Source organism: Sciurus vulgaris (assembly GCF_902686455.1).
Source record: "Sciurus vulgaris genome assembly, chromosome: 10".
Classification (NCBI taxonomy): domain Eukaryota; kingdom Metazoa; phylum Chordata; class Mammalia; order Rodentia; family Sciuridae; genus Sciurus; species Sciurus vulgaris.
In genome coordinates this window covers 139,345,444-139,371,242 of record NC_136470.1, presented here as the reverse complement: position 1 = coordinate 139,371,242, position 25,799 = coordinate 139,345,444, and the positions used below count along the sequence as shown (strand labels likewise).

Genomic DNA, 25,799 nt, shown 5'->3' with positions numbered 1-25,799 from the left:
CCTGGCACCCAAAGCAAAGGAGTATTTACCTCGATGAGTTTGAAAAGAGAACCCTAAGAAGTGAAATGAGTAAAAAAGCAACACCAGGACTGAATGAAAAGTGAATAATAACAAGCTGGTAAACAAAATTATCATCCAAACTCTGAAAATGCCACAAAAGAAAAAAACAAAATACCTTTCAAAGCCTCATTAAGAAAAGGATCAGAAACAAAAGTTCCATTTTCACACATTTAAAAAACCTCAGTGTTTTGCCAACAGCTAATGTAATTTCCTGAGGAAACACTCATTTTCAAAACTTCTTCAAGGACAAGAACGCGTGAGCCTGTCAAAGCACCATCTCTCACAGAAGGTTCCAGATGATTTTGTTACGGGGTTATTTCAAACCCTTGAGGAATCAATAATTCTGCCTCTTAAAGGCTTCCGGACATAGAACAAGAAGGCCCACTTCCAGGGGCAGCATGTGAGGTTGGTGCAGGGCCGGGGCGGCCTGGGGGGCCTGGGAGCCGCCTGCGCAGGCGCGCTGGGCAGCGGATTCCTGCAGGTGTTCGCTACTCCACCTGGTTCTCAAGGACGTGCAAGAGGAAGCATCATCGCCGTTCCGCAGGAGAAAGCTTAGACACCGAGAGGCCCGGTCATCTCCATGGTCCCACGATCAGTGGACGATGGGCGAGGACAGAACCGGACAGCACCCTGGAACACAAGCCGTTAACCACAGGAAACAGACAACAGCATGAGTGAAAAGAAGGAAACAAGCAGACCGTGGACAAAGTGCGGTTTATCCAAGAAAATCAGAGATCAGTGGGATAAACACTCCTTCTGTAACTCTTAAGTTCCAGGAAAATTAAAATTCTCGTGCAGTCTTTTCAATCAGAAAAGAAAAATGACATATATATGAAATACACAGGAGCAAAAATGATCATTGTTTATAAATAGTAAAATAAACCCATGTAAATAAAGTTAAAAATAACAGTATGAGACTCCAGGGCTGAGGCGGAGGTTTTGGATGGACAATTAGACCCAGAGTCTCAAGGCAGGAGTTGTTCATGACTTGGGATACTTTATTTGCCACTTTAAATGACTTCTCCCACCAGGCCATAAGTTACTGGCAGGAGGAATAGTTCTTTACCCTTGCCCTTTGGGAGGCTGGGGACAAGAATGACATTTGGAAAGTTGCAGCAAAATCACATGATTCCATAGCTGTAAGACAGCTTCTCTGACCTGCAAGTGTCCTCCCTTTGGGCTGCTGAAAGCTGAAATGTAATTCTTAAAGATCGTCTCATTAGCTGGAAGCTTTTTCTTTTTTCTTTCTTTCTTTTTTTTTGGTATTGGGTATTGAACCCAGGGACTCTTTACCACTGAACCACATCCCTAGTCCTTTTTATTTTTTACTTTGAGACAGGTTCTTGCTAGGTTGCTGAGACTGGCCTTGAATTTGCAATTCTCCTGCCTCAGCCTCCCAAGTCAGTGGGATTACAGGTGTGTGCCAACTGCACCTGACTAGCTAGAACATTTCTTTTTTTGGCGGGGCAGGGGTGGTGGCTGGGTAGCAATGATTGAACTCAGGTGTACTCAGCACTGAGCCACATGCCCAGTCCTATTTTGTATTTTATTTAGAGACAGGATATCAATGAGTTGCTTAGCATCTCACTTTTGCTGAGGCTGGATTTGAACTCATGATCCTCCTGCCTCAGCCACTGGGATTACAGGCTTCACCATTGCTCCCGGCTAGAAGTTTTCCTAATGGATTAAATTAAATACCTATGGTAAAGAGAAGTTCCTAACTTTCAACAAGCATACCCACCTTAGCACAGGTAATTTAGGGCAAGAACATCACCTTCTCTGGTCCTAGTCTAATCATTCACAGAACGAGGAGATTCGAACATGACTGAGATTTCCTGCATGTGCAGCACCCCAGGATTCCTGTCCCCTCAGATCCCTCCCAGAGAGTAGGTGCTTGTGGTTGTGATGAGGCCAAAGTTCCCCAGGTGGTGATGAGATGGAGACAGAACAGGCGGCAGTGTGATGGGGAGGGCCGAGGCTGGGGGAGGTGTCCCTGCTCAGACTGCTGTCACAGCACGCTGTGGGCTGGAGGTGCCTGCTCCAGGATCCTGGAGTCTATACTTTTGAGACCGGGAAGGCACGTTTCGCTGGTTGCTCTCACGGGGTGTTCCTTGGTGTGTGCGCACTAGAGAAGGAGGGCCAGGAGCAGGGGCTCTTGCCCTCTCCTCAGGACACCAGACCCTCCGGGGGCACACCCTCCTGCCCCCACTCCACCTAATTCCTCCAAAGGCTCCACCTCTAAGGCTGTGCTCCTGGGAGTTAGCGCTTCAGGAGGTGACGTCTGGGGACGGAGCACCATCATTCCATGATACAGGACTAGGAATGAGTTTCAAATCTCTCAGTGCCTTGTCCAAGGAGTGTGCGGTATCAAAGGACCGTTTTGTGTGTAACACATAAAAAAGGCATGCTACTTTAAAAGTGGCAATGTAAAAAAACAGCCCAGAACACTCTTTACTCATGTTTGTCCTGGCTATGAAATCACAGAGGGGGATTCTATTATTTTAATACAAACTCGCATGCGTCGCTGGTCACGGAAAGACACTTTCTTTGTTTATGTTGACCTTATAGAGCTCAACCTTACTACACTCATTTGCTCAAGTTAACTATTCACCTGTAGATTAATTAAATTTTTCTAGGCACAAATCAGGTCATTTGCAAACTCCCCCTTCTGAATTTTCAAGCATTTTTTTTCTTTACGCTGCCCCATTGCCTGAGCCAGGACTTCCCTCAGTGCTGAATGGAATGGTGCAGAGGGCCACGTGGGAAGTTCTTGGGCTCGATATCATTGGCACCCATCTAGATGGACCCCTGCATCCACCTCTGCTTGTACATTATCCCTTCCTGTCCTCCTGAGCTTTCACCAACGTCCATCTCCATGCACATGGAGAATACCCTTGAGTACTTCTCTTGGTGTGGCTCTGTTGGCGGCATGTCTTCTCTTTAGTTTACCTTCATTCTTGAAAACACTTCTTTTCCCCTTGGTGCTTGGAATCATACATACTAGGTGTGTGTACTACCGCTGATCTATACCCCAGTCCCTGAGAAACACACTTTCTTCAAAACTTCAAAGACAGCCTTTCCATTGTCTTTGGGCACCCATTCTTCCTGTTGAAAATTCAGCAGTCAGTCTTACTGCTAGCTCTTAATCAAGATTATTATTCTCTCACTGCCTGCAAGAAGTAAAAGTAATCCTCTGTGTAGCAACGCAATATCATACAGGGCTTGGAATTGTTTACGATGTTTTATATACAATCTCTAGCACTTACAAATAATCAGGAACATGAGGAGAAAAGAGAGCAGAAGCAAAACTTTAGGGAAACAAGACAATGCAAAAGGGTGCGAGCCATCTCCCCCAGGCCCTGCCCACAGAACTGCTCCCCGGCCAGCTCTCAGGCTTGGTCCTAGAGCTTGGCTCCCAGTGTGGTCACTCTGTTATATGTGCCTCTGACTTTCTTCTTTCTTTCTTTTTAACTCATCCTTGGCTTTTGAAACTGTTCATCTGATAGCTTGTACCAGTTTTACAAAGTTCTCAGACATTATTCCAAATATCGCTTCTTCCAGTGCTCTCCCTCTCCTCTTTCTGGGCTCTAATTACAAGTGTCTAGACCTTCTCAGTAGATCCTATCATCTCTCTGCCTCTTATTTTCTCCATGGTCCTTCCCTTTGCTTCTCAGTGTTTCATTCTCTGTCTTATTTTTTATTTTTCCTGAGCTTCGAGGTCATTTGTTCTATATTCAACTTTGACTTAGTTCTTTCTTCTTTAAGTTTCCAGTTGTATGTCAAGAATCTCAACCTTTTCATTTACAGTTAAGAACATAATGTGCAGAATTATCCTAAAATCTATTTCTGATAATTCCACTATTTGTTGCTACATGGTCTGCCTTGATTTTCTATTCTTTCTCTAACGTCTTATTTCAGTTCTTTCCTCTGCTTGTGCACCTGGCTGTTTATTGAGAGAGTATTATATGTAAAACAGTTACAAGTCTAGTATGATATCATATTCCTGCACAGAGGATTCATGCTCACTTCTTGCTAGTGGTGAGGAACTAAGGATCTTAGAGTATTTTAATCTAGTTCTAGGGATGTGCATTTGAGCTGGTACCCAGTTCCTAGAGAAGGTAAATTACTCTCAGGAAACTCCAATCCTAAAGCTGTAACCCTTTGGGGTTTCTTCTCAGATCACACAGGGACTCCCTGGCCTCCCTCCCGTTCTGTTTTCTGGCTCCCTTAGCTTCTTTTCTTCCAGTAGCCATGCAAAGCTGTGCACGTCTGCTCGATTTCAGGCCCCCAGACACCTCCACACAGGAATCGATAGAGGACTCTGGAGGGAACAACATCCCAGGTGGAGTTCCCATCTCCTGGATTCCCTCTACGTTCCGGGTCTGAGCACACAGCTTTCCACTGTTCTGTCACAGTTGCTCTTGTTTTCCTGGGTTGGCAATGGGGATGTGCTGCTATGCAGTGGGCTGTCACTGGCCCACACTCCACTCCTTTTTTAAAATCAGTCTCCTAATTCTCTTGGTCATTGTTATTGTTCAAAGGTGTCCCCAGAAAGGCACATGGTAGAAACTTCCTCCCTAATGCAACAGAGTGGGGAAGCGGACCCACTGGCAGGTGTTTGGTCCTAGGGTTGCTCACTGATGAATGGGTTAAAGTGGACCATAAAAGGGCTTGGGGTGCAAGTTTATCTCCACCCTCTCACCCTGGCTCAAGCATGCCCTCTTGCCCTTCTCCCTTCTGCCATGGGAGGACCCAGCAAGAAGGCCCTCACCAGAGGCAGACTTCCCAGACCCAGAACCATGAGCCAACTCAACTCCTGTTGTTCATAAATTACCCAGTCTGTGGTCTTCTATTATAGCAACACAAAAAAAGCCTAAGATAGTCTCATATATATTTTTAATGTTTTCAATCATTATATGGCTGGATAAAAGTTACTGAAAAAATGACTACAGATGTACTTTGTAAGTTTTAGCTTAAAGTAGGTTGAAGGATTTTTAAATTATATTTCAAGTTCTCCAAGGTATAAATCAGGCAAAACTGTGTATTTTCCAGCAGGGTAAAGTGATCCTCGGTTCATTGTATGCCTGACTTGGTTATGTGAACATGCATTAGTAAATTTTGCACGATATCATTCTTACAAGGTTCACAATGGCTGTTATCAGGCAAAGGCAGCCAACGCATAAAGTTAAGAAGTTATTTGGAATCACATTTCATCCTATGATGATGGACTTCCTGTGAGAGAGACAGAATGTGAAGGTTAAAAGCAAAGGTTGTAGGTGGCACAGTGGCCACACCTGTGATTGCAGTCACTCAGGAGGCTGAGGTGGGCGGGTCACAAGTTCAAGGCCAGCATCAGCAACTCAGCAAGACCCTGTCTCAAAATTAAGAACTATAAGGTCTTATGACATGCTTCAGTGGCAGGGCATGTGCCAGGCATGCATGAAACCCCAGGTTACATCCCCAGAGGTGAAAAAGAAGGAGGAGAAAGCCTTTAGCAACAAACATATCTGGATTTAAATTCTAGCCCTGTCACCTGCTAGGTCAAATTAACCTCTCCAATCTACATATCTTAATCCCTGCAAGCCAATAAAACAAAATGCTTAGATGGGGCAACATATGAACAACAATGGATTGGTCACGGCTCTGGGGCTGAGAAGCCAGCAGATCTGGTGTCTGGCGAGAGCCGTCCCTCACAGGTGGTACTTTCAGGTGTGCTTACAGGTGGGGAAGATCATATGGTGGTGCTTGTCCTCCTCACGAGGGCCTCAGCTCTAAGCCCCTAAGGCCTCTCCTCTGCACTCCATGGCAACAGGATGAGGTTCCCACACGCGGATCTCACTTCCTGGTGAGTAGCAGGGAATGGGAACAGCCCCTGCCTCATCAGGGATACTTACTTACTTTTAGCACAGCACTTGGTAGGTAGCAAATAGTTGATAAATAGCATTCAGTAGGGCCTGGGTGGTAGCTCAGTGGCAGAGAGCTTGCCTAGCATGAGTGAGGCACTGGATTCGGTCCTCAGCAAGCATAAAAATAAATAAATAAAGGGAAAAAATCTTGTTAAAAAATAAAAATTAAGATAGAAGTCAGCAAAAACATGTCTTAATAATCTTTTAATATTGGCCACATGCTTGTAAATAACACACAGAAAGTTACAAGGGAAATTAGGGAAATTAGAGAAGGTTTTGGTGATGAGAACTTCACGTGCTAGGTGCTAGTTATATGAATGCGTACTGTTTTGTTGTTGTCGCTTGGAACCCAGGGGTACTCTATCACTGAGCTACATCCCTAGCTCTTTTTATTTTTAACTTTTAGGCAGGGTCTTGCTAACTTGCCCAGGCTAGCCCCAAACTTGTGATCCTTCTCCCTCAGCCTCGCCAGTTGCTGGGATTGCAGGCGTGGCCACTGAGCCTGGCTGGGTGTGCATGTATGTGTGCAGATGCTGAATTGTACAAATTGCTGAGCCTAAATTACACCTTTATAAAGTTGATTTTTTAAAAATGCCGATGGAGGGAGACAGACAAAATTTGTATAGCTGTTACTCATGTAAAAGTTTTTCCATCTGGTACCTAAGATGAAATTTTGGTATAGTTAAAATAGAAGTACATTATAATTATAATATGTACTTTGGGGCACAGGGGGAGATGGCCGTAGTGGGGCTCCATGATATAACCTGTGAACCCAGTGACTCAGGAGGCTGAGGCAGGAGCCTGAGCACAAGTTCAAGACCAGCCTGAAAAACTTAGTGAGGCCCTGTCTCAAAATACAAAGGTAGGAGGTGACTTGGGGGTAGAGTGCTGCTGGGTCCATCCCCAGAACTGGGAAAGAAGAAAGAGGGAGTGGGGTGGGGGGAGGAGAGAGAGAGAAGGAAGGAAGGAAGGAAGGAAGGAAGGAAGGAAGGAAGGAAGGAGGGAGGGAGAAAGATGGAGAGAGGAAGGAAGGAAGGAAGGAGAAAGAGGGAGAGAGGAAGGAAGGAAGGAAGGAAGGAGGGAGGGAGGGAGGGAGGAAGAGGGAGAGAGGAAGGAAGGAAGGAAGGAAGGAAGGGAGGGAAGGAAGGAAGGAAGGAGGGAGGGAGGAAGAGGGAGAGAGGAAGGAAGGAAGGAAGGAGAATGAGGGAGAGAGGAAGGAAGGAAGGAAGGAAGGAAGGAAGGAAGGAAGGAAGGAAGGAAGGAAGGAAGGAAGGAAGGAAGGAGGGAGGGAAGGAAGGAAGGAAGGAAGGAAGGAAGGAAGGAAGGAGGAAGAGGGAGAGAGGAAGGAAGGAAGGAAGGAGAAAGAGGGAGAGAGGAAGGAAGGAAGGAAGGAAGGAAGGAAGGAAGGAAGGAAGGAAGGAAGGAAGGAAGGAGGGAGGGAGGGAGGGAGGGAGGGAGGGAGGGAGGGAGGGAGGGAGGGAGGGAAGGAAGGAAGGAAGGAGGGAGGGAGGAAGAGGGAGAGAGGAAGGAAGGAAGGAAGGAAGGAGGGAAGGAAGGAAGGAGGGAAGGAAGGAAGGAAGGAAGGAAGGAAGGAAGGAAGGAAGGAAGGAAGGAAGGAAGGAAGGAAGGAAGGAAGGAAGGAAGGAAGGAAGGAAGGAAGAGGGAAGAGAGGGAGGGAAAAGAAAGAAGGTGCAGGAGAGAAAGGAGCGGGCTTGTGGCTCAGGGACAGAGCTCTGTGCTGCTGAGTGAGGCCAAGGACAGAGGCCCTGGCCCTCTGCTCTTGCTGTGCTGAGGCACATACTCATCGTCTGGGGCCGTGGGGACACTTCACAGAACCCCGGGCGCCATGCTGACCGGGTCCTCTGGGTTCTCTTCCACTCCTGTCCCCTCCACTCGGGAGCTGTCCCTCCCTCCCGGGGAGGCCCTGCGCACCCATCCCGCCCTGCTGCAGCCAAGAGCGCGACCCTGCGGCCTACGCTGCCCAGCCTGCTGCCCACAGAGGAGGCCGGGGTGTGGACGCTCCCTCTAACCCCTGGAGAGCCCCGCTCTTCAGCCCCGTGTGCAAGGCCAGCGATCCGGCGCTCCGCGTGCAGGAGGCCACCGCACGTCTCCCGGGTCTGCCTGCTTCTGTCCCTCCTGCTCCTCCCCGGATGAGGTCGGCCAGGCTGGCTCACTTCGGGCACCTTCTGAGCTTCTGGGAGCGCGATGCCTTCCCGTCCGACTCTGCCACAGTGGCCGCACATGTTCACCTAAATGTTCTGATGTGTGGAATGGATGAATGGAGGTTCTAGGACCCCAAAAGACAAGGACAGATGGGACCTTCCTCGGACCCCAGCTGAGGAAAAGAGGGTATTGCCCCACACAGCTTTCAAGGAAGAGTGGGCAATCCTTAGCCTTAAATCTCCTTGGAAACTATGGAAGGAAAACGAAATGTTTTCTTGTCTGTCTCTACCTTCAAAAGTGGCACGAGAGCCTTGCCCACGTCAAACATTAAGATTGGGCTCATCCAACTTAAAACCTGAGCATGCTGGCTAAGGGGAACACCCTGGGGAAAATGATTTTAGAAGAAGATTGGAAGAATATCTAGTAAAAAGAAACGAGCACTTATGAGCATGCATGACCCTCTTCCTACATTTGCTGAAGTTTCCTTTTCTTATAAATAAGTAACATGAGCTGCTCTGGTAGCGCCCCTGCCCAGCTGCTGGGGCCGGCTCCTCTTCCACTCCTTGCTTGCCTGCCCAGCAAATACTGGTCCACCTCCTTGGGGAGCCTCCGTTGCGATGGAGTTAATTTAGTTTTCAAGTATATTTTTGGGCTAAATATTACATGATTTTCTCCCAATTCAGTCATTTCTATATTATCTTAATGATTTTTAACAAATCTGCTTTGCAATTGGCTCTACTTACATAATATTTTGTCTATGGATCACCAACTCACTTTCTTTAGCTTCAAAAATATATTTTAATGCAAGTACGGTGCAGTGGTGTATGCCTATAATTCCAGCTACTCAGGAGGCTGAGGCATAAGTTCTAGACCAGTCTGGACAACTTAGTGAGACCCTGTCTCAAAATAAAAAATAAAAAGGGCTAAGGATATAACTAGTAGTAAAGGCCCTGGGGTTTGACCCCCAGTACTATCAAAATATATACTTTATATATATAAACTTTTACATTACTACTGTTAATTGGTTGAAAAACCTATGTCAGTTGCTATAGAAGTAAGTACACAAAAAAAAAGTACAAAAAAAAAAACACAAAAAAAAAAAACACACACACACACACAAAAAAGAAGGAAAAAAAAAAAAAAAGTAGTAAGTACAATTTTAAAAATGTGAACAAAATGTCCTCGCTGGACGTGATCATCTGCCAAAGGCCCTGGGCCCAAGGACCACTTTCCCTTGGCTGAGGAATGTGGTTATAGGCTGGTACAGAGGTGTTACACCAACCCGGCCTGGCTTTTTCCTTGACATAACTAGAAGGATCTAAAGAGGAGTCAAAGGAGAAATACCAGTCTTCACAATGGGATTTATTCCTATTGAATGCTCCTGTGTACCACCCTCCACTGGCAGAGGTCAGGGCAGGTTTTAGAATCCACTGACAGAGTCACTGGTTGCATTAGTAAGCTGACTGTTCTTGAGGGTCTCTGTACTTACAACAGCATCTCCATTCTAACAGGCTCACCACGCCTTTAGCTAGCACAAGGTTTGCTCAATTTGGCTTCACATGAGTGAAATAAGAGAAGACAGCATTTTGTAGCACTAGGAGGTTATTGAAAGTTTTTGAACAGTTTTGGAAAAAATCTGAGCTTCTGTTTAAGAAAATCAACGAAGAAGTAATGTCAACAATGTCTGAAGCACTGTCTTTGTAAGGATACTGGTTAAAATGTTACGATAACATTTGCCTGAACGGCAAAATAAGAGACTGGAGTTCACCCTGGCTAGTGTTGGCCTGGGAGTGGAACGTAGGGGGACTGAGGAGACCCTGTGGAGACGAGACCCTTAGACCTGGAAAGTGCTTGTGTGGAGGAGTGGAGGAGGGAGAGCCCACGTGGGTGTGAGAGGCCAGACCCCCTGGACTGGGCGCCTTGCCCTGGGAACACCTGTGCAGGAGGTAAGGCGCTAACCCTCGAGGGTGGGAGTTGTCAGCCATGAGACAAATGCCGGCCCAGCAGCATGGGGAGATGCCACCCAGGACAGAAAGGCAGGAAGAGAGACCCCGGCAGGGACCACCCTCATTCAGCAGGTGAGCAGGAGGAGAGGCGCTGGCAACACTGTGGAAGCCGGGGGAGCTCAAAGCTCCAGAAGCCTGGACTAGACTCGAGGAGGGGCCCAGGGCCAGCAGCCCAGGAGGAAGTGAGAGCCTGCGGTCTGAAAGAGGGCAAGAGGACAGGTCAGAGGGGCCAGAGTGGACAGGTTGACCACAGCCCAGGAGGCTCGGCCCAAATGGCTGTTGCGTTCATCCCTGGGTCAAGTGTCCTAGCACACCTGGCCCTTTTCCTCTCAGGCACCTGAGAAGCATATTAACTGCCCCCTGGTATGGAACTGTCCGGAACTTCTACTGATGATATTACAGGAGAGAAAATCACTTCACGGAGAACACGATTTCTAAAGAAAACTTTTATTAACACTACTTTGAAGAGTTACTGGAGAAATCAGCGTGACTGAACTCCTCCAAGGAATGAGCCTGTGTTGAGTTTCAGGTGCGTCAAGGCAATGCTGTCAGGTAAGCGGACGAGGTGTGGGTGCCTTGGCCTTTCTATTTTAACCCCCGGGTCGACCAGGCTGGAGCCCGATCCTTATTCTTGTGGTAACGTGAGTCCCAGCAGAAAGACCTCCTGGAGAACTGCCCCACCCAGCTCCAGAGCTGCGGGACCCGGGCACAACCCAAGGAAGCAAGACTGTTCGTCCTTAGGGACCAAACTGTTGCCTGGACCGCCAAGCATTAGATGTCACTGGCAGATGAACAGACGACTCTTCCGGAATAATGCAGCCAGTTCCATAGGGGCGAAACCAAGACAAACCACACTATTTAGTTTTGGAGTTGATTTATGACCATGTGCGATCAGGAAGTCCTACTAATTCTTCCCAGTTCTTTTCTGGCCCACCTAGTTTCAGAAGTTACAGTGTACTAATATGCATTGGATGTACTCATGAAATAGCATCCTAGAGCTGAAGGCTTTATACATTAAAAAGCAGCTTGGAAACTGGGCTTGGCGGCACACATCCTGATGATTTGGAAGGCTGAGGCAAGAAGATCACAAGTCCAAGGCCAGTCTGGGCAACTTATGGAGATCCTGTCTCAAAGAAAGAATGGCTGGAAACATAGCTCAGTGGAAGAGCACCTGCCTAGTATGCGTGAAGTCCTGGGCTGGATCCCCAGTATTGCAAAAAGAAGTATCTTCTAATGACGAGAACTGCTTCCCTTTCTATTTGGCATTCAGGTATTTTAAACATTGTCATGAAAGTACAGCCAGTCCTCCATATCCCCATGTTCCACACCCATGGATTCAACCAACAGGGATGGAAAATGTTTGAAAAATGCAATATAATAAAACAGGACAACAACACACAATATGATAAATAAGAAATGCAGCCTAGCCACTTGTTTGCCCAACATTTACATTATGTTAGGTATTGTAAGGAACCTAAAGATGATTTCAGGCACACAGAGAGATGTATATACCTCACATGCAAATATTATGCCTCTTCACAGAGGGGACTTGGGCAGCCTCAGACTGGGCATCTGCAGGGGTTCAGGACCTAGTCTCCTGGGGATTCCAAGGGATGACTGAACACACCAAACAGCACAGCACACATACATTTGCCTGTAAATAGGTCTCATTTTAAAGTGTTCTGTTCACTTAGAACTAAAGAATATAGTGCACTCTAGTAATCTAAACTGGGAGGGATGCTTGGTGCTAGAGTGACTGCCTAAGGAAAAGAATTAACAGTGACAGGTGAAGACAAGCTTCACTCTTGCCAAAGAACCGGTCCGATCCCACATGCTAATGAAGCATAAACACAAGAGTCTAAAATCCAGATATTTCTGTTTCACTTGGCACTTCTCCTGGAAATGCCACAGATCCGAGAGAAGTCGGGAACTGATTACACATAGAATATGATTACTTCAAGGAGAGATGAGAACTTCCAACTCAAGGGTTTATTAGAAGTTACATGTCTTTATATTACTATATTCTCCTAGTTTTGACTACTTGGAATTAGCATATTTTTCCATGATCAGAGTCAGAAAAATACAGACTTAAAGGTTAACTGTGTGAAGCTGAACCACCACACCCCGAGGAAACTGGGTATTGGGGTTCACCCCAGGGCTGCTGGGTGCAGTGTCCAACTCCTCTTCTCGCCTCCTGGGACAGGGCCATGGAACCCGCAGGAGTGGAGCAGAGAGCCCCAGTCTGAGTGAATCAGGTGCAGGGGTGCCCAGGCACAGCACAGGCGTGAAATCAGCCTCCTTCCGAGCTGGAGTCCATTCCAGGTCTGGGCTGCCAAGTGTCCATGTGAGCTGCACGTGGCCAGCAGAGGGTCTGTGTGTGGCTGGGAAAAGACACAAAGGTATCCCGGGGCAGGAGGGGATGACGAGCCCCTCATGTGGGGATGGTGAAGCCTGCCCTGGTGGGGACTCTCCTGCCCCCTAATATCAGAGCACCCCACACAGCTTAGCCAGCGAACTGGCTCAATTCCGAATTATGAGGTTTCATTTCCAGTCACTCCGTTCAAGTCAATTGAAAAACTCCTTGGTCAGGGACTATTTTCAAAATAATCGCTTGTGTGATTTTTGTTTTTGTTTTTCTTGAGCGATGCTTGAAGTTATGGTGCTGTATCAGAGTGGTCCAGCTTCACAGTTACTGCATGTGGCATTCAAACACTGTTCAGATATGTTACCAAGTTGTCAGAAGCAACAGACCTCCATGTCAAGGTCCCTCGTGACATAGGTGCTGCTCAGGATGTCCAACAGCTCACCCGCCTCACCACCAGCTTTCTCTCACAGTGAAGGGACAGAATTACCCCATTGCTCAAAACCCAGAGTCATTCTAGATTCTTCTCTATCTTCAAAATTTAAAAACCCTAAGTCCTGTGGATCCTACCTCAGAAACCTCTCACTGTCAAATCCAGAAGATCTAGAAGGCTCGCTGCCTCCATCCTGGCCCCTCTGCCTGTCCTTACAGTTCCCATCACTGCAGCATAAGCTTTGGAGGGAACAACTCTGACCTTTTTGCACAACATGTCTTTCTATCACAGGCAACAAAATGTAAACCCTCGTGCAGGGAATACACATTTTCTTGTTGTCTGAGTGGTTCTGCAGCCTGCTCTCAAGAAACCGCTTCCTTTCCCTCCTCCTGCCCCTTGTCTCAATACCTTCCCTTCAGCAGATCTCTGAAGTCATCAGAATATTCCATTGTGTCCCACACAATATTCAGGACACAGAATGTTCCATTGTTCCCTCTGTTCTCTTTCCCTCTCAAGAAGGAGATGCCCTTATCACCTCCTTTATCTAGAAAATTCCCACCCATTCCTCAAATCAAATAAGAAATGTTATCTGATGAAGCTATCTGATAGGAACAATGACAAAAAGTTGCCCTGGCGTATGTTTCCAGTGAACTTTGCATACAACTCGATTATGAAAATCACCATATTCTCTTGTAAACGCATGTTTGCATTTCGTCTACCCACTAAATTGTGGATTCCTTGATTACATAATCATTGCGTCTTTTGTTTTCTTTGCATCTATAATACCATGCACAGGATTTGCTTGCTATTCCACCCAACATTATTTCGCTGAGAGTCACCCCTATTGATTCGTTTAGCTGCAGTTGGTTATTTTGCATTCTGGACTGTATTCCATTTGATGCATGTATTAACAGTATTTTGTCCTTTCTCCCATGAATGCACCCCTGTGTTTCTAGTTGTTAAAAAGTCTTACAGACAGTGCAGCTGTGAAATTTTCACATCTCTCCAGGTTTTTCCTGGCATGGACACCTGAAGGTGGAATTGCTGGGTTCCGAGTCCTGCACTGCTTCAACATTTGCAGACGACATGTTTCCAAAATGGTTCCCTAATGCACGGTTTCTGTGTTCGTTTTTACTGGGGGTTGGACCGGGGCCTCTCTCTCTGGTGCTGGGCTTGTGCTCTACCTGGGGCTCCATCCCTAGCTGGTCCTACCTATTCTCCTGGCACTCCTACCACGTTTTAATAAAGCTTCACTTGTCACATTTAAGTCCCTAGTTCATGGAGAACTAATTTTTTGTATAATATAGGAATGAAGTATTTTTTTTTCCATTTGCAGGTCTCAGCAGACTTTTAAAGAATTGAAAGAATTTAAAATCCTTTTAAAACAGGTATTTAGATATTTTGCCAGATCGTCAGAAGCAACCTCAGAAGCAAATTTTCTCTCTGATCTTCGACTGTTCTCCTGTCTCTTACCCCTCTTTCTTTCCTAAGGCAAGTTGTAGAAATGAGACTCCCTCTCTCCCACAGCCAGCCACAGGGAAATTAAGAACCTCATTATACCTCCTTTCCGAAAGGTTCTTCCCTGTAGCAAGGCAGTGTGGGTGGGGGAAATGGGGGAAGGCTACCACCGAGGGGCCAGGAAGAATCTGGACAGACAGGGCTTGCTGGGTTCCCCACCCAGTCTATTAGCATTCGATCAGACCCTTTGTCCAGTCCTGTTTCTTCAAGGCCGTATGTACGTGCTTCATCAATAAAAATATGGAAGAATAAAAGATCTGCAATAGTAATTTAAGCAAAAAAGAACAATCCTGAAGGCATCACAGTACTGCTATCAAATTATGCTATGGAGCTGTAGTGATGAAAACAGCAGGGCACTGGCGTAGAAACAGACATGCAGATGAACGAGGTAGGTTAGAAGGCACCAGACAAACCCACACAGAGGCAGCCAGCTGATCTTGACAAAGGGGCAAAACATGTGCACTGGAGAAAAGGCAGTCTTTCTAATAAACGGTGCTGGGACCACTGGATACGTATATGAAGAAGAAAACCAGATCCCAGCTCTCACCCTGCACCAAAGTCAACTCAAAATGGGTCAAAGGCCTCAGAATTGCACCAGTGAAACCTAAATTCAAAAAACAGCTACATGTAAAAGATGAGAGTTGGACTGGGGATATAGCTCAGTTGGGAGAGTGCTTGCCTCACAAACACAAGGCCCTGGGTTCAATCCCCAGCACCACAAAAAGGAAGAAAAAAGAGAAAAAGCCAAGAGTTGAGCTGGGTCTTTGGATGTGCATTCTGAGGCACCCCAGGATGGGGAAACCTATGATCAAGTCATTTATTAGGCTTTGGCTTGGGTGCGAGGTGTCTGCCATGACCCTTTCATAATGGGCCAGAGAGATCGCCCCTGCTTTCTGCTCCTGCATGTTTTCTTGTAGGCATGGGATTGATCTATTTTCCCTGAGCCAATTGGATATTACCAATTATTAAATTAATAAATTACTATTAATATTAAAAACTACCTAGTAGGTTAGTTCACGTCTACCTTGTTCTTTTTTTCAGAATTATTCTGGTATAATATTTTTAGTTCTTCTACAAACATTTTATAATCTGCTTGTCATATTTCTAAAAAAATTCTGTTGGGTTTTTGGCTGATAACAATCTATAAATCAATTTGAGAATTTATATTTTTAATACATTCAGTATTTAACTTCAGGTACCTAGTTAACTACCTGGTGTTCAACACTCTGTTCAATTGCCTGCTCTTCAGTCCTGCTGTTCAGGACTTCTCAGAGATTTATAAAAGTTTCTGTTGAAATTTATTTCTGGAAAATACCTACATTTATTTTGCAGTATTACTTTTTCTGTTGTATAAAATGTGATTAACTTATTAATATTGATATTAAATCAAAAAATCACCTTACTCTCCTATAAAGATGGACAATTTTGTATACACTGCTTTCATTCTTCAATATTGAAGATCACCCCATTTTCATTGATGAGTTTTCTTATTCCTATTTATTTCCTTCTATCATACCCCTCTCTCTCTTTTCTAACTGCACTGTCTACACCCTCTAATATATACTTAGTGTAACCAATCTCATATTTTTAGGGTTTCTTTTTTTTTCCATTTTTATACACTTCTGCATTCAGTTTGCTTTCTTAGGATTTATTCTTTTTCCAACTTCTGAAGTTATAGACTCATTTTAATATATATTAGCTGTTTTGCCTCTTAAGTTAAAAAAGCATTTAAGACTATAGATTTTTCTAGATATTTCAATTGATATACATTGGTACGTAGCATTTTCACTGACATTGTTATAAACTTTTGAAATTTCTATTGTGATTTGTCTTGAATTCATGTGTTATTTTAAATTATTTGTGCATCTTTTGACAACTTCTAACATATATGCTATTTTAATTTATTTCTCTTGAGTTATATTGAGACTCAAGATGTATTACTTATAATAAAAGTCTTGGAAATTCACTGAAGCTTTGCATTTTAGCACATAATCAGTGTTTTTACATATTCCTTGGTTACCTGAATAAAAAGCATGTATTCTCCAGTTCCTGCATAGAAAGTTCTACAGATTTCCACTAGATGATCTTTTAACACTTTATTCAGATCTTCCATATAGCTATTGATTTGTGCATCTAATTTATCAAATACTAAAAAGTATTTAAAAACACCCATCACTATGGCGCTTTATCAATTTCCCCTTTCGTTCTTGTCACTTTTTGAAGTACAGACTAAAATTTGTGCGATGACATGTAGTCAGGTTTAGAATCATGCCATCCGTTGAACTGATTACTCTTTCGGGGGTAAAATTTTAGTCTATTTTATCTTATTATAATATTGCTACACTGACAATCCTTTGGTTATATTTGCTTATGTTTTTCTATCATTTTGATTACAACCATTCTAAATCTTAATTATTAAGGTGTGTCTCAAACAGAGATAGCTAAATTTTGTTTTATTTCGATCTTTCTCTTCTAACTGGAGAATGTGGTTCAATTATATTCACTGTGATTAACATTTTTGGATTTATTTCTACCATCTTATTTTGTATTCCTATATGCCCTTTTTAATATTTCATTTTTTCCTCTTTCATTATCTTTTTAAACATTGATTTCTGTTTAATTTGTTTCTCTCTTGCTTCAAGATTGATTCTTATGTATTCTATTTTTATCCTTTTGGTGACAACATTAGTAACATTTAAAGTACAATTAATTTAGTAAAGCATAAGTCCTAAACATTAATCAGTATCATTACATTCCTTTCCAACAATATAAGGACTTTGGAGTACTTTAATTAATACTCTCCTAATTTGCACGCCATTTATATCACTATCCAGTATTTTAGTTGATTTAAACTTTTTTTTTATTGTTTTCGCACTGGAGATTGAACCCAGGGGTCCTCTACAACTGAGCTCCATCCCCAGCCCTTTTTATTATTTATTTTGAAGACAAGGTCTCGCTAAGTTGCTGAGTCTGGCCTTGAACTTGCAATCCTCCTGCCTCAGTCTCCCTAGTCTCTGGGATGATAGGGCACACCACTGCACTCAGCTTCGTTGACCTTTTCTTACTATCAGGGTTTTCTGGTCAATGTTTCCTTAGATTTACCCATGCTAATACCATCTCTGCTTTCATTCCTTCTCCTATTTCAGATCTTCCATCAATTATCATTTTGTTTCATAAATTGATTCTCAAGAAGCACCTGCAGTAAAAATCAGATCGTGGCAATTCTCTCAATTTTTTATTTGACCCAGTCCAGCTGGGGCCACTTAACTGTATATTTTCACTTTGGGAATTTTCAGGCCAATATTCAGACATCTAAGGTCTGACCTGATCTTGAATTCTCACAGGAAATTTCCACTGTAGATTTACTAGCCTGAGTTCAAGCTGAAGAGAGAGGGGACAGGAGGTGGGGGAGCGGGGATGAGAATCCAGTTTTGAAAAAAAAAGTTCACTCTGTCAACCATTTGGAAGAAGGTTTACCTGCTCTAGAAGCACGTGACTGACACCCCAGCTCTGCCCCAGGTGGTTGTGGGACCAGAAGTTAGTGTGGTGGGGTTGGTCTGTGTTGCTTCACCTTGTCATGACAGATGTTTCTTCTCAGTGTCCCAGTTTTCTGAAGGAATCTCTGCCCTGAGTTTTCACCTTGCTCAGGACTAGGCTTTGTAGAAGTCCTGGGACTTAGGAGTCCTGTTAAAGGGAACCCTAGGTCACTTAGGTTTGGAGAGGCTTTCTGAGACAGGTAGATGCTCCCTGGCAGCATCTTCCACCTTCACCTGGCCTCCTAGGTTTCTGGCTCATTCTCATTTCTCAAGACTGATGTCCTGCACTACTAATAACAGCCATGGCCACCTGCAGGGGACTTTCTCTCTCGTTCCTGCAACTGACCAGCCTGAGAGAACTCGGGCAGCCTCAGTTTTGTGATTTTACTTAGAAGAACCTGGAAGCCCCTTCTCAGGTCCTTTGAAAGAGAAATTACCTCCAACTTGCACAACCTCCTTAGGGAAGAGATTTCAGATTCTTGATAAAACCCTTAAGTCTCTAATGACTTTAATGAGATTCAGTCTTGTGGTTAAATGAGCGAGGGATCCACCCATACTGTTGATCAGCTGAAAGTCAAAGCCTGCAGTAACTTCAGGCAGTTTTTCTTTTGATGTACATTCCAGCTAAATTCATTCTTCTTCCGCAAATGATATTTGAGTTTGCTCCTTACAATTTTTTATTCTTGTAAGGAGACCGAAATAAAACTCTGAAGTATGCTCATAACTAAATAACCTAAATTTTTTTCATTAATGCCTCTTTAATTAAAAAGAAGAAATCAATTACATTTTCAGTTATCCGTTCCAAGTTTGTAACTGAAACAAACCAGGCCATCCTATTTCCTTCTGCTATCAAGATATTCCTGGAAGCTGGAGTTATAACTCAGTCACAGAGCAAGTGCCTAGGAAGCTCAAGGCCTAGAGTCCAGCAGGGGACTGGTATTCTTGAACAGAAAGGGCATACCACTACCATCAAAGGAACTTTTACAGTTTAAAATTTTTGTGCAAGTTAGAGAATTTGGAATGCTCAAATGAGAACATTCAGACCAGGCATATGAGCTTGATTTGCATTTCCAGTTAATATCAAGTTTTTGGATTATTCTGGCCAAGCTACTCCCTCTACCAAAATGCCTTATTATGTTAATCAGAAATATATTAAACTTTTCAGCACGTGACTACATATGCAGCAACTGATAACTGGCTATATTTTTTAAAGGATTTTTTCTAACTCATTTTAATTCCTTGTTGATTAAAGCTGAAATAACATTTTGGCAATTTAACTGAGGAATATTAAAAATTAAGTGCTGGAGTGTTACAAGACCTAGATTTCCCACCAAATAAATTTGCCTAAATCACTCTTCATGCGTCCATCCTCTGTAAAACTCTTTCCCAGTGTATGCCCATGTGTCCTAGCTGACATTCTACCCTGCCCTAATCTTATTCTCCCTGACAGGATGCCTAAGGCGGGAGAGTCCTCTTCAGGCGGGCCAGGCAAAACCCACAGAGCTAAGAAGGCTCCAACTTCATTATAATCTAATTTCCATACTGAGGGGCGCACCCTACAGAGCATACCTGAAGCCCCAGACCTTAAAAGCATGCAGGGGCTATTGCCTGAGTTCTGGGAAGGCTCCGCCTCCTCCCGCTCCCCCTAATTATCTGTTCTCAGAAGGTTGAATGAACTTGTCCAGGTGGCCTTGGAGCTCAGGGTATTTGGCTTCTAAATAGGCAGCAGGAAAAATCTGCTTTGGAAATAACAGTAACAGACCATTTGAGTCAAAATGAATTGTATTTAGATTCCAGCTGAAACCTAATAAGGTGAGTGCCTTTCAGGAAATCACACCTGTATTTCAGGTTGCTCTGAGTACTATGCCTGCAACTCACACAGACAGTGGAGCACAGAGAGGTGGACAGTACTTGTGAAGACCATCAGATTGACCAGCATCTAGATTTTTTTATATTAATATTCTCTGTATTAATAGAAAATTAATATTCTCTATATTAATTTTCCCAAATGTCTTTTTTCACTTTTTCAATTGATGCTTTGTAATTATACATAATAGTAGAACTTGTTACTTATTTGCACACACAGTAGAAGGATGTAATTTGGTCAAAAATGTCTTTTCATCATATTCCACTTAACTGTTCCATTAGCCTGTATTACTTTTTCTCCTTGCTTTTCAGCTTTCTCTATCACGGAAAAAAAAAAAAATAAATAAATAAAATTTGTTAGTGTGAAGGGACTGCCATATAGCAGTAAATCATTTTGATGTTAAGAGGTAATTTCAAATTCAGGAAAACCCAGTTGTATTTTAGAACGAATTCCCCAGGGTGGTGTGTGTGTGTGTAAAGTGTGATCCAGAGAAGGAAAGGGATCATTGTTAAACTATTTATATACTTGGTATTAAAAATCCTAGAAGCAGCTGGGGGGGGGGGGGTGTAGCTTCCCTGTACTCCCACATACTCAGGAGGCTGAGGCAGGAGGACCACAAGTTTCAGCAGAGCCTCAGCAACTTAGAGATACCTTGTTTCAAAATTTAAAATATGAAGTTGTGGATGGAGCTCAGTGGTAGGCTTCCCTGGGTTCAATTCCCAGTAGCGCATCAAAATATATGTGTATATATAATATAGATATGTGCATAGATATGCGTATGTATAATACAGATATGTGTAAAGATGTGCGTGTGTATAATATAGATATGTATAAAGATGTGCGTGTGTATAATATAGATATGTGTATAGATATGCCTATGTATAATATAGATATATGTAGACATGCATATATATAATATAGATATGTGTATACACATGTGCACATACATATATATACATATATACACACACATATATACATACGTATATTCTGATCTCCTTGGCTCCTGGGCAATTATAACTGCGAAAAGGCGAAAAGCAGTTTTAATAAAGGTACTGCCTTTGTGCAAAAAGTACTTCCTTGTTTTTCTACCCCTTGAGAAGGAATCTCGGCGTCTTAAGGGAAACGGTGTGCGGCTTGGCCACATGACAGTGACGGGGTCCTGCCAGTCACAGCTCATTTTAGTAGGTAGGCGCGCTTTACTTCTTTTTCGCTCTCTCTCGCGCCCCACCTTGAAACCCCCACCCCCAACACACACAGGTTAGACGATTCCTTGGAGTCTGGGGTGGGAGTGGAGAGTTTCAGTGCAAATCCTGATGAAGAAAAGGGAAGGGGGAAAAGAAGAGAGGGAGGGGGAAGGGGAGAGAGGAAGAGAAAAGAAAGAAAAAGAAAGGGGGAGAGTGGAAATTCAGCAAAGGAGAGAGGGAAGCTTGGGTGCGGGAGGAAGAGCGAAGAGTGCGAGAAGGAGCATTACTGTCCAGGTCCGCTAGGGAGGCAGAGGAACCTCGAAGAGACGGTGCATTGTTTTCCCGAAAGCCCCAAGCTAAGCAATTCCAAGAATGTTTGGCAAGGTCCTTTGGGGAATGGCGAGGTGGGGGACCCGGAGCCGGGACTTTCTCGCCGCCCCCGCCCCGCGCCGGCCCCCTCGCGTGATGTGGCAGGATTTGGGAGACCTAGCGGAAACCTTCAGGTCACCCGGGGAACTGCTCCTCTCGCTGGTCCTGCGGCGGCGAGGCGGGGTTGAGCGCGCCGAGACGCGCGGGGCGCGGAGATGTGCAAGTGGCGACGCTCGGCCGGGCGCAGGCGGGAGCAGCCGCCCAACTCCCCGCGCGGGATCTGCTGAGAGGCCACGGTGAGTCCCTCGCGCGCGGGCCCGAGGGATGCCGGGCTTCGCCGTCGCCCCGCCGCTCCGGCCGCCCCGGGCCGACCCCTCCCCGGAGTCTGGCCTTGGCGCGGCGCTGCCCGGCCGGCCGGAGCGCGCGGCTCGGGGCGCCCGGGGGACGCACGGAGCGACCGGCGCTCGGCGAGGCTCCGGGCCGCCCGCCCCGTGCGCTCATTGGTCAGGATGTGTCTGCTCAGCCTCCAACTTCTCCCGAATCGCACTGGTGAGGTCCCGGGAGGGCCAGCTGCACCCGGGGCTGGGGCGCAGGGGTCGCCCCGGGCGCTAGGCGGGCGCGGGCAGCGGCGGGCGCCCCGGGCGTGGGCGCAGGAGGCGTGCCCTGGGCAGGAGCCGCCGCCGGGACCTGGGCGCAGGGGAGGGGAGGGAGGGAGGGAAGGGGCCGAGGGTGTCAGGGAGGAGGGCTCTGCGATCCAGGTTCATTCCCACAGCTCCCTGCAGCCTCTGCCTGGGAGTTATGTTCGGTTACCGAGATCTGCGCTACCAAATTGCACCGGGGTTGATTTGGGGGCTGGGAATTTGCCATTCCGCTGTACAGACACTGGTTTTTTAAAAAAGCAAGGTTTGTTTTCATTTTGGTTTCTGTTGGATTTTTCTCCTCATTAACTCACTTTTCTATTTTTTTTCTTTTCTTAACCTGAAGATCTTTCCATGATTCCACCTCTTCGTCTTTGCTTTGAACCTTGATTTCCTATTATATAATTTATGCTTAAATCTCACAAGGGTTGGTTGGTGCGGCGTGGGGGTGTTCTTTTGTAGATGGAAGTTTTTTTTTTTTTAAGACCTTTCCTTACTTAACCAATTTCAGTCTATTTGTACTGTTTTAAAATAAGGGGAATTGCAACCGATCATCCCTCATTAGCCTCTCAGTCAAGTCTATTTCTCCTCCATATGTGATTCAAATGGCAGTTTTATTAAACTGGAAACTAGTATTTGGCTTGCAGCGTCAGCGTTTGGAAGCTGCTAATCGGCAAATCGGGTCTGAGAGCGTGTAGCTTCACTCCCTTGCATTTTTGCTGGATTCCAGCTCTTTATAAAACAATATTGTAGTTTCTCAGACTCGATGCCGTATGTCTCTGGAAGTAACGTGGTTGGGACTTTGTGTCTACGACTCCATGCTTCAGACACGGGAGGTGCCGACTAACCGATGACCGGGAAACGCGGGGATTTCAACTGAGTACCCTCCTCCTCAGCTCCTGCAGTCTCAATATGCCTTTCTGTGCCTCAGTTTCCACTAATGCAAACTGTCATCGCTTAGCAAACCTCAGGGACTTGTAGAAATAAGTTAATGTAATAATATGCTGTGAAGCTGAAATTGCTTAGGCTCTGATCTCCCTTGGACAAATGGGTTGTCCTCCAGTTTTCGTGATTTGACAGTCTGATAAATTAATACTTAACGCTGTGCGGGTATGAGCATTGCTACTTCATATTACTTTGGAATTCAGCTTATATTCAAACAAAATGATAATTAATTCTGATAATGCCAATTTGAAGTTTTTCAGGGTCCTTTTTAGGCTAAATCTCAATCCCAATCATCTACTCCCTTCTGGGGTGGTATCTAGTTTTTAACTGAGGCTTTTTAACACATCTCCAGTTAAGGTGAAGTGTTTTAAGAATGTAGGGATGTTTTTGCATATCCTGCTTTATATGGCAATACGAGTAACAACTTTATATAATTTTCATATTCTTTCCATTCTTTGTGCCCCTTAGCCCCCTCCCTTAAATGTGGTTGCATGTGGTTACATTGGATGTTCAGGTAACTAGGAGTTAGTGCTGTGTCCCTTCCCGAGGTTCAGTATCCTGACCCCTGTTTTCTTCAAAGAAAGTGGCAAATGATCTAGAATTAACTGGAAATGAATGACAAAGTTAAATTAGGAGGTTAAACTTGCAGCTTTTCTGCTTTTGCTCAATATTGTTCCGAAAAAAGTGCTATTTAGGGGCAAAAGGACATTCAAGGCTCCACAAAGCTTTTTACAAGTGACAGATGGAGGAAAAGCCTACCAGTGACTCCAGATGATGTTCTTGTGGTGAAGGTCCAAGGACCAGCGGCCTGGGTCACTACCTGAATTTCCCCATAGCTATTTCTGCAGCTGCCTCAGCTCTCCATGCTGAAGGATGAGAAGGAGAAGCCAGGGAAGGTAGCCCAGAGGGAGCTAGAAATACCTGCCCACCAGCTGTGCCACACTGGGAAGCTTGGCGGTGCCAAAGAGCACTTTCAACTTAATACCATGGCTGCCCTGATTCCCAAGTCCCAAGTCCCTTTACAGAGACTTGGAGTCATGTTTCTAGGAAAGAAATAAAACTAAATAAATAAGGTGCTTTTTATTTTATTTTATTTTTTACAAGTAAGACATGTCTCTTGATTAGTCTTCTGAAATATTACTAGAGCAGGAGGAGAAAAATTTCAGGGAAATCCTAAAGCAGATGGGATTAATATTTAGATGTGCTTTAAGGTCAGACTGGAAACTGAGGGGCCTGGGAGAATTATTCTTTTTATTTTTTACCTCTCTGTAAGTGTCCAGGTATTAAATTTGTTCCTGCCTTTTCTTTGCCCGACTATCACCTCTATTAAATTAGGACTATAGTCAATGCAATTTCATAGCATAACCCCAGGGTCTGTGCTACTAAACTAGCATGAGTTACGTAACCATTAAGTGAGACATTTTAACATTCAGGTGCATTACATTCCACTTTCATTGAGCAGACGTGGTTTTCATTGTCCAGTACAATATTTTTATTTGATAGTCTGTCCTTGCTTATAGCCTCTTGTAATCAAAAGGAGAGCGTGCTTAAGACTTTGCATTCAGGACTGGAAAGTCCAGTTATGGTTCACTCTTTAATGATTCCCTGGAGGGTACGAGTGCCTGGTTGCCTGCTGGATCTCCCAGACCATACTTCAAATCTAGAGTCCATTTCTCCTTTCCCTTGGGCCTCAGTTTCCACGAAACATACCCTCAGGGACTTGTGCGTGTTCAACAAAGATCTTTAAGAACATTTCTGAGCAGTTATTTCATCTGGGGATTAAATTCTACAACTCCTCAATTCTACAGTTAATTTGTTTCAGAGGTTCTTTCATATAGTTAAGCACAAAAACTTTCTTTATGCTACACTTTGGTAAGTGGCTTGTAAAGAATCACTAGGCCTCTAAAGGAAGCACCAAGATTTAATATTTAGGTTTGTATCCCCATATTTCTGCCATAAGAGGTCAGATGATCTGTACTGTATGATGGTGCAGTTGTAGTTCAAACGTGACCACATGTGTCTCTTACAAAGCATGTCGACTCCCATGGTGGACTTGGACAAGTTACCTGACCTCTCTGTGACCTACTTTCCTAGAGCTGGAATATTAACATCTACCTTCTGGAGGTAAAGTGAATCAGATTGTGGAAGAGACCAAGAACTGTGTCTGGCACATTGAAAGAACTCACTGAATGTCAGTTATAGTTGGTAGAAGGAGTAACGCTTATTTAAACACAAGTTAAATATTTAGCTTAAGGACTGATACCCTGATCTGCAAGGTAGCCTTTCTTAATCATGTTTTTTCTCCTTCAGCTGCACAAAGAAATGTTGATATGGTCAATATCTTTCATTCCACTGACTTTAGATCCCATGAGTAGTCGTCTTCAGAATGTTGTCTGACCAGTTAGCTGATGCCCCTATCAGCAGGAGTAGTGATTCTGAGCTGTAAAAATAATAGTTGTTTTTATGACTACACTACTTCAAGTGTCTGTTCCTTTTGTTTTCTCTCTGTACTCATGTTTCAAATTATTGCTTAGTCAAAACCTCAAGGTATTAATTATTGATTTTGAGCTTAGAAAGAAACCACTGGAGCACGATGTGAAATCCACCTTTGACATTAGTCCAAAGTTCAGAAGAGTGAGTTGAAAGCTTTCTTAATGATGGTGCAGCCCTTATTTGTCTATGAACTTCTGCATCAAAACTGTGTGTCTAACAGACTGTCTTTGGGCAGCGTTGCTGGACTCTTCAGTGATATTAAAACCAAACCAAACCAAACCAAAAGGTTGGGACTGGGACGTGTGGAATTCATCCG

General features: G+C 44.5%; 1 protein-coding gene across 6 annotated transcripts in view; it reads left to right on the top strand.

Moving 5' to 3' along the window:
* Nucleotides 1-25,799, top strand: part of LOC306637738 (neprilysin-like) — a 45,077-nt gene that overhangs the window by 13,934 nt on the left and 5,344 nt on the right. The window contains exon 1 of one of the 6 annotated variants that reach the window (XM_079100520.1): nt 20,954-21,039. The exons of 1 other annotated variant lie outside the window; for it this stretch is intronic. The gene's annotated coding sequence lies outside the window, so the exon portion shown is untranslated. Of the gene's footprint in view, nt 1-20,953; nt 21,040-21,421; nt 21,704-21,838; nt 21,957-22,138; nt 22,311-25,585; nt 25,651-25,799 lie in introns of those variants that run through there. 4 more of the 6 variants (XM_079100516.1, XM_079100519.1, XM_079100515.1 and 1 more) reach the window with 4 other exon arrangements.